The sequence below is a fragment of the Salvelinus sp. IW2-2015 genome, linkage group LG20 (genome assembly GCF_002910315.2).
Source record: "Salvelinus sp. IW2-2015 linkage group LG20, ASM291031v2, whole genome shotgun sequence".
NCBI classification, from domain to species: Eukaryota; Metazoa; Chordata; class Actinopteri; order Salmoniformes; family Salmonidae; genus Salvelinus; species Salvelinus sp. IW2-2015.
In genome coordinates, this window is record NC_036860.1 from 76,694,639 (window position 1) to 76,704,772 (window position 10,134).

The window sequence follows — 10,134 nt, forward strand, 5'->3', positions numbered from 1 at the left end:
TAGACTGGAAGCACTGAACTAAATTGCTAATACACTGAAGTGCATTAAGGTTCCAGTGCATTGTCCACACATAATGAACTGATCTTTGTTTGGGTTCCGAGGCACATCACCTGATACTGTTTGACTGTCTAATGTGGCGAAATAATGAACCATGTTGTAGTGATGTCAGCCACTTGCATGTGTCAATGGGTTGCTGTTGCCACACACTGTGTTATCAGCAGTAGCCCGTTGGCTTGGTTGGGACATTATGACCACAAAGATTGTAGATTTATTGTTGTACACTCATGTATCCTTTTTCTGCATGGTTCTAAAGTAGGGACAGATAACTGGAAAAAAGTATTTTGTTTAATGAAGTCAGTCGGTAGAGCATGGTGCTGGCAACGCCAAGTCGTGGGTTCGGTTCCGGGCCACCCATGCTGTACGTAAAATGTATACACGTGACTGTAAGTGGCTTTGGATAAAAGCATCTGCTAAATGGCATAATATTAGTTGTAATGCTCTGTCTATCATGTCTCTTGCCCCCACTTATACAGCTCAAGTATATAAATAATTTTACTGCATCCGTTTGATAGCGGCCCAGCTGTGCTCKTCACARCYMCTCAGCCAGRTGGCTCAGCTAGGCGCTGTCAGCAAAAAAMMCAATTAGGACAGAGGAGCTGGATTTGGCCATGAGAGCATCACGTGTGTCACTTAACCATCATAACACAAGGGGAATTAGATGTTGTGTCATTCCAACGTGGTCATTAATACTGTAACATGCTCAKAAAARCTTCCCACCRCAAGCACATTGGCCAGACATATTGTGTTGTGTGTGATTGAGAGGGYGGAGGATGTCCATGAATCTGAAGTGGTTTAACCTGTAGATGTAGAAGCTCATGGAATACCGACGTGTTTAAGATTTTCAACACAGAGGAACAAAGCATGTGGTTTGACCTTAGCTCTCTGCAATATAGACCTAGCTGAATGGCCTGTGTGGGTTATGAGGCTTTGTGATGATCAGTATGTTGACAGAGGTCAGGGCCTCTGACCTACATATTCAGCTCTGTTATGGAAAAGAGGGATGCACGTGTGTTGCTTAATCAGGGCCTTTAACAGGTATATGCTCTTATCCATCACCTTATGTTCCTGTCTTTGACATCCAGTATCCTCAAGGATCAGTATCCACTGTGTGGTGTATGTATTTAAGACCTGCTTTTAGGCAATGGAACTCATCTCAACCAAGAGCTTAATACAGGGGAGATGGATGCTGTTCATCCATGATGCATAATGTAGCCAGGGCACAGTTAAGAGAGATTGATGATTATCACAAAAAAACGTATGATAGATTTAGTGCTGCTGTTGTGAGCAATACAGTCTTTCATGCGTTGTGACGGCTGTTTTGCAGCTAGAGGATGTCGTCCTCTGATGTGAGAGGATGTTAAGTTGCAGCTAAGTGTTCTAGGCAAGATTTTCTCTTTATTAACCTCTGCCCTTAGATTTGAAGCTTACATTGTGCACATAACCGTGCAGGACTCTTATCCTTCAAAACCCTCACGCCCAAAGTCTGGAAAGTCTAGTGTTGTGTACATCAACATGCTGTTATTTGGAATTGAATGATGTTTGTCTGCTCATTTAAATAAGGTCTTCGTTGCCGTTTATTKTTGGGCACCTAGCCAGGTTCCTGAGGAGCCATTCACAATGCCCTCCATCCCACAATGAAAGACACRGCTGGCTCTGAGTGATAAGAATGTGCTAAAGACATTGGAGACATAGAGAGGGGAGAACGCTTATATACCAGGGTGGAGGGGATATATTTGTTAGCTTCTTCAGACAGATTACTCTTCTCTTTTCAGCAGTAGGCTTTCCAAATGGTACGTCTTTCTCACGATTGTATTTAGAAATTTGCGAAAGGCAAACTGACAGCCACAACCAACCAAAGAAACATAATCCATAGATTGTAGTTCCCATTCAAGTCAGGACTGGCAGCCATTGCTAGTGAACCCATGAGTTTAACAGTCACATTGCCAGGGTTAGAGGTTCCAAAACCCTTCTATGGATTATATGTACCTAGGATAGGATAAAGTAATCCCTCTAACCCCCCCCCCCCCCCTTAAAAGAGTTAGATGCACTATTGTAAAGTGGTTGTTCCACTGGATATCATAAGGTGAATGCACCAATTTGTAAGTCGCTCTGGATAAGAGCTGTCTCTTATACACATCTAGATGTGTATAAGAGACAGGGTTATGAGGCTTTGTGATGATCAGTATGTTGACAGAGGTCAGGGCCTCTGACCTACATATTCAGCTCTGTTATGGAAAAGAGGGATGCACGTGTGTTGCTTAATCAGGGCCTTTAACAGGTATATGCTCTTATCCATCACCTTATGTTCCTGTCTTTGACATCCAGTATCCTCAAGGATCAGTATCCACTGTGTGGTGTATGTATTTAAGACCTGCTTTTAGGCAATGGAACTCATCTCAACCAAGAGCTTAATACAGGAGAGATGGATGCTGTTCATCCATGATGCATAATGTAGCCAGGGCACAGCTAAGAGAGATTGATGATTATCACACAAAAACGTATGATAGATTTAGTGCTGCTGTTGTGAGCAATACAGTCTTTCATGCGTTGTGACGGCTGTTTTGCAGCTAGAGGATGTCGTCCTCTGATCTGAGATGATGTTAAGTTGCAGCTAAGTGTTCTAGGCAAGATTTTCTCTTTATTAACCTCTGCCCCTGTCTCTTATACACATCTAGATGTGTATAAGAGACAGCTGCAGGAACAGGATTGGAGAGCCCTGCTCTACACTCTCTCCTCCTCCACTGACGATACTGCTGCACGAACTAGAGTATCTAGCGTATATAGTATCTGGGGGGGGGGGGGGGCTGGAATGGTCTGAAATTTATGAACTCATGGAAACCATTTGTTTAATACCATTCCATTCACTCCATTCTAGCCATTATTATGAGCTGTCCTCTGCTCAGCAGCCTCCTGTGGCTTTTATAAATAATTATGATAAAACGTGGGCTTAAAAATKAAGTTTAGTAATGAATTAATATATATATAAAAAAAAAACAGGACTCTGAGGGGGCACGTGACCTTGTGCCCCCTATGGGCATGATGCCTCTGGCCACAACACAACAAGCTGTTCTATATTTGGCGCATGTGCGGCTCAAGCCTTCCCAACTGTAAGTGCTTGTGATAAGTCTTTAATCCACAGCAATTTGTTGTTTTAGAAGCTAATGATCCTCTGTGGCTAAATGATGCTCTCTGGTGTTGTATTTGGAATGCTTTTATTTATGTCTGTTCGGGGAAATTATATATTTATCTGGGGGTGCTGCAGCACTTCCAGCACCCCTACTAGCCCATAATGTCAAAGTAGAATTATGTTTTTGATATATCTTTTATTATTATAATTTTTTACAAATGATTTAAAAATGAAACGCTGAAATGTCTTGAGTCAATAAGTATTTAACCCCTTTGTTATGGCAAGCCTAAATAACTTCAGGAGTTAAAATGTGCTTTTCCCATAAGAGTCTAAGCCCTGTCTAAGGGGGGGTTCTACTAAGCTATATGGAATTGTTTAAGATATTTTACCTATTTGATTTAGAATTGTAAGACCCCTTGAAGTATAAAAAACTCTATATTATTATTGATGAAAAAGTATTTTTGGCCTTACTGCTATTAGCCCATTCAAATACATTGAATAACAGATTCACTACATGGAACAACAGATAGTCGCTCCAAAAACAAGTCACACAATAAGTTGCAATAACATGATTTTTGAATGACTACCTCATCTATGAAATGGAATAGAGCTAAGCACAGGCAAAATCGCAGAAGAAAACCTGGTTTAGTCTATTTTCCAACAGACACTGGGAGATTAATGCACCTTTCAGCAGGACAATAACCTAAAACACAAGGCCAAATCTACACTGGAGTTGCTTACCAAGAAGACAGTGAATGTTCCTGAGTGGCTGAGTTACAGTTTTGACTTAAATCTGCTTGAAAATCTATGGCAAGATCTGGAAATGGTTGTCTAGCAATGATCAACAGCCAATTTGACAGAGCTTGAAGAATATTTAGAAGAATAATTGGCAAATGTTGCACAATCCAGGTAGGTGTAAAAAGCTCTTAGAGACTTACCCAGAAACATTCACAGCTGTAATCACTGCTAAAGGTGATTCTAACATGTATTGACTCAGGGTGTTGAATACTTATCGAATCAAGATATAACTGTACATGTACTACCACTTCAGAAGCCTTTGTCAAATTATTGACGGTGTCATGAAGTGAGTGAGTGAGGATTTATTGAGACCCTCAGCAGGATTTAGCGTTGAATGCCTAGAAGACTGATACGAAGCACTTAGCAGGATCCATGGGGAGCTCAGCTTAGTGCCGACACTGACGCCTTTTCAGCACCAGCTAGCCTCCATGGAAGAGAGAACTAAGAGCTACAGGTAGAAACGAGTCAACACACACCATCTCAAAAAGAAAGGATTAGGAGTCCCATGTAGATGATTCAGCAATAAAATAAAGCCAGTATGAAATAAAAGGTCCAGAGCAGGTGAATGGCAGAAATACACAGGAGAACTAGAGGGAACAGATTGTAGACTTAATTACCACAATCACTTYGACTCCCACYAAGCGTTGTTGAACTCTATRTTTAAWTCAACAAGCAAAACCATGGCAGCTACAGTAAGTGATTGAAAATGAGTTTTCCTCCCTTTTCTAGCAAACATAATTGGACTCTGGCATTTGAAGATCTKCCCAATGTATCTCAGGTGYSAAGACAACAAGCTATTGTCTGCTTCTCAACCTCATACAGCATGGCTAACTGAGTCTGTTAATGGTTAGCCATAGATTGGGGTTGTGCACTCAGATTGGAGTGATGTCTTTTTGTGCAGGAGTGTATGGCTACYGGGAGAAATATAATCGTRATGCGTGTATGGTGATGCGCTCTTCCAATAGTACGACAGGCTTGTTTCTCAGATTTGCCTTGGCGGATGGATGGAAAGAGAAATGTGTCTTTCTGAGAAGTCATCTCCTTGGCATGTGAGACAGATGAGTGGGAGGGTAGTGGGCTCCCGAGTGGCGCAGCGGTCTAAGGCACTGCAACTCAGTGCTAGAGGCGTCACTACAGACCCTGGTTAGATTCCAGGCTGTATCACAACCAGGCGTGATTGGGAGTATTATAGGAAGGCGCACAATTGGCTCAGCGTCGTCCGGGTTAGGCCGTCATTGTAAATAAGAATTTGTTCTTAACTGACTTGCCAAGTTAAATAAAGGTTAAATAAAATAAATAAATGGGGGCTGATGGGGAATGAAGATGGTTGACCCTGTGTGTTTGGGTTAATGTTTTCTTGTGTGCCCTGTCAGGATGGTCAGAAGCACGCTGTAGGTCATCCCCACCTCCAAACATGAGGCTTGCCAACAAGGAAATTGAATTTAAAGCCAATTTGAAGAGGTGGRCTGAAACTCTCAGACAAATAACTGTAGAAACTCTTTGTAAGGGGTTTTACAGTGCAGGGTCCTAAATTGTGTAGTTGATTGTTTTTCAAAAATAATACAATGGTTTGGTTTGCTTTTGTGCGTGACTTGTAATATCTAAGTGGTGCTCTCTACTTGAATCTGCGTGCCTCCACCCACTCCCTCAATCCCCATAGTTAACTTTACMTGCATTGTGGACAKAGTGGCAGCCTTGGCCAGTCTACTGAACCTTGTAGTGTCAGCTTATTAGATGGTGATTAATGACTCACACAGCAGCCAAAGGACACACTGTGCGGGTCCAAGCTATTGATAGGACATTTGCTCCAGCAGTACAATACAGCACTACTTATTAATAAAGCCTGAGACCACTATAGATGGTTTTGACTTGGGATAACTTTCCTTCACATGTTGGCACATGCAATATGGCACATGTTGGTGTGTGTGTGTGCAGTGCATGCGTCAGTATGCCACTCCATTTTCATACAGTATCACATGGCTGAGCTGACTGGCATGCAGAGACTACTGTGTGGGCGCACCCACTTCGCCTGCTATTTTCAGCTCCCTAACCTGGCGTGTCGTGTCTGTGTGCAACTGACAGCAGAGTAGACAGCACAGTAAAACTTTTAAAGGGTTATACAAATAGGCAGTTCATTTGTGTGTATGTCAGACATGGTGCCAGGATAAAGTGACGAAGGCGGCAGTTAAAATCGGTGAGGTGCCACAATTTCTGGGGGTTCTTGCTATGGAATTATGTTGAATTGTTCTTATATCACGATATACCACAATAAACATAAAGTTCAAATGCAGAGACTCCGAGACCATTGATTGAGTGCTTTTGAAGTGACAGGTTGGTGCGAAATCTATAGCCTATCTCCGCTGCGCTGTATCAGCACAATGGACAGCGCCCTACCCACTAAAGCAAGGCCGTTTGGTAATGAATATAGGCTACAAGATACAGTAGATAGGGTCATTCACCTATTACAAACAGCCTACTGTATGTGACTGCAGCCGTACACACAGCTGTCTGGCCRAAATAATGCAAACTGAATGCTGAAAGTAGTAGCCTAGTTATTTATGCATACCAACAAAAATACTGAATAGCAGTTTGGCTTAGAATACCAACACAACTGCGAACGAATGAATGAATGAATGAACGAATGGGAACAGAACAAAACAGCGGTACCAAGTAAACAAAATATCAGATGGATAAAGGCATGACACAATCTATAATTAGGCTAGTTACATTAACAGTAAACAAACACAGTAAAGAAAAGGTGAATGGAGATCCAGATAACCAAAACAGCCTACAGCCTATTACTGTGAGATGCTGACCATGCACAGCTGTCTTGCCAAAATTATGCACTATAGGCCGCTTCGACAGTCTGCCGCGTCAGAGGTACAGTCGATGGCAAAGTTTGAATGAAGCAGACAAATATTTAATTTCTAACAAAGTCTGCTGCCTCAGTTAGTCAGGATGCATTGCACTATACATCCAGATGTTATTTGAAGATGTGATCAGATTGCAAATGAATTAATTCTGCAAAGTCCTTTGGCCGATGCAAATGAACTGATATACCCCCCAAAGTAACATTCCTACTGATTTCAGCCCTGCACACAACAAGGACACGCTAGACACTATGTCATGATTTCTCGTCTAACACAGGTGTGAGGTTGACGAAGGAAAGCTGGAGATCACTCTGTATGCTGCTTGAGTTTGAATAACAAGACTGGGAAGCTTAAAGAAGGAGTGGCTGCTTGGAAATCATTGTTCTTCCTCGTAACCATGGTAACCTGAGCAAAGGTAACACGTGCCGTCATCGATTGCCTTTGCACCAAAAAGGCTTTCAACAGGAGAGGATAATTGCTGCCAGTAAGAGATTGCACCTCAAATCACCATTTATCTGGTTATCAAGAACTTGAAGAGAGAGATGGGTCATTGTAAAGAGGCTTCAGGTGCGCACCAAGTAAAGTCCAGCAAGCGCCGAGCTACCTCTACAGTTGATTCAGCGTGGGGAGCTAGGGCATCATCAGTAACGATGAGCTATGCTCAGGAATGGAGCAGGTTCAGGTGTGAGTTGCATCTGCATGCTAAGTGTAGTGCGATAGATTTTGAGGATGGCTGGTGTCAAGAAGGGCAGCAAGAGCCACTTCTCCAGGAAAAACATCAGGGACGATGATATTCTGCAAAAGGTAAGGGATTAAGACTGCTGAGGACTGGGGGTAAAGTCATTTTTCTGATGAATCCTTTCCGATGGTTTGGGGCATCCGGAAAAAAGCTTTGGTCGGAGAGACAGGTGAGCGCTACCATCAGTCCTGTGTCATGCCAACAGTAAAGCATCCTGAGACCATGTGTGGGGTTGCTTCTCAGCCAAGGGAGTGGGCTCACTCACAATTTTGCTTAAGAACACAGCCATGAATAAAGAATGGTACCACCATATCCTCCGAGAGCAACTTCTCCCAACCATCCAGGAGCAGTTTRGTGACGAACAATGCCTTTTCCAGCATGATGGAGCACCTTGCAATAAGGCAAAAGTGATAACTAAGTGGCTTGGGGAACAAAACGTTGATATTTTGGGTCCATGGCCAGGAAACTCCCCAGAGCTTAATCCCATTGAGAACTTGTGGTCAATCCACAAGAGGCAGGTGGAAAAACAAAACCCCACAAATTCTGACAATCTCCAAGCATTGATTATGCAAGAATGGGCTGCCATCAGTCAGGATGTGGCCCAGAAGTTAATTGACAGCATGCCAGGGCGGATTGCAGAGGTCTTGAAAAAGAAGGGTCAACACTGCAAATATTGACTCTTTGCATCTTTCTTCATGTAATTGTCAATAAAAGCCTTTGACACTTATGAAATGCTTGTAATTATACTTCATTATTCCATAGTAACATCTGACAAAAATATCTAAAAACACTGAAGCAGCCAACTATGTGGAAATTAATATTTGTGTCATTCTCAAAACTTTTGGCCACAGCTGTACAGCGACATGTGATATGGCACAATACACTTTTGTGGATCAAATTCGACGCACATAATCAATTAAGCAATGCTAGGCTACCATAAACACTTTTCCAATACGTACAGTTTCATTTACAACCATGAAAACCATAATAGAATGTAATTCTATGATGAAACACGCCGATATGTAGCTATACCCATGGGCGTCTTTTGGGTTCTTGAATTGGAATTATATTGAATTCTGCAGTAATTGAGTATTCAAGACACTCTTTTTATGAACCAGTTGCTATTCAATTAACGTTTTTGGACAGACATCCTGTGGATAGGGTAAGATTCTAGGCTAGCCTGGGCTGTCTSCTCTGTTCCAAGATCACCAGGAACAGTTGGAGGGGTTGTGGAGGCACTATCCTGGCGGCGCTTGTGGAAGGGTGGGTAGACTCTGCATGCGGAGCTAATTGGAGCTCGGAAGCATCATCTCTGCTGGGCTTGGTGGTGGCGTCGGTGGTTTGATGCTGCTGCTCATCGCTCTCCTTCTCCTTTTGGCTTTGTTTGGAAACTTGGGCGAAGCCCATTTCTGATATCCATCGTGGCAGTGGCAGATTATCTGGTTTGAGCTAGCTAAATAAACTAAGCCTAATGACACTAACGCTAAGAAGCTAAACTCTGTAGTGGTGGGGCATGAGGCAGAATTGAGTGAAGCTGCTTCAACCGTAAACTTGGCGCCACCCTTATAAATCAGGCGGAGGCGCATTACGTTATTCACATATGTTACCGCAGAGATGAGAAGCGTTTTTTTCACGCTTTTCTTCATGGAAACCCAAAGGAGTCATACCTAACCACCTCCGTGGCTTTCCATAGCCCCCTACACACACTGCGGCTTGCTCTGTCCATTGTGATGATACAGATTTGGCGCCAACAAGACACTCAGTCATTTGAACCTTTTTGCTATTTTTATATAGAGACATGAAACGAAAACTGAGGGGACACAAGTTTCAACTGAGGGGGCTAAGCCCCCTTTTGCCTCCTCGTGGAACCGGGCCCGCTGTGTGTGTGTGTGCACAGGTGTGTGATTGTGTTTTTCCCCAATGTTATGTACACACCACCAAAAACGTGATATATTGTGTAATGACAAGGACAGTGTGCTGAGTTTTGCGGTGGATCATAGCTCTAAACAACAGTACTAATATCCACTGGAGTTTTGTTGACTACTTGTAGAAATTAACTTTTTCATAAACCCCAGTTTTCATTGTGGGGTTCTGATTGTGGCTGCCGCTGCCCCCAATACCGTACCGCCGAGGAAGTTAATGTGTGGCTGTTAAGTACGCTGCAATCAATCAGTGGACGTTTGTCTGTGCCTGTTCAATTACAGAATAATAATGTAAATCAGTGTGCGCTGGGGAAAGACTGAATGAAGCATTATACAACAAAGGCAGACTTGATGAGGCCACTCCAGTCATGGAGTAATAAGGGATCATTTCAGCAGGACAATAATCCATAGGGCACATCTCCTGCCTTTCTACYCCACTTCTMATTTTGCTCTGCAACAAACCACAAGTCTTCTTGCACTGTRTATCTCTCTACCCAGGTACTGTCTCTGTTAGAGATTTGCATAATGGAGAAACATCAGCACACACATAACTGAGGAACATAATTTTTTTTTTTCCTCCATCGGCTAATAAGTGTGCATTTAGAGAGAAAGAAACTC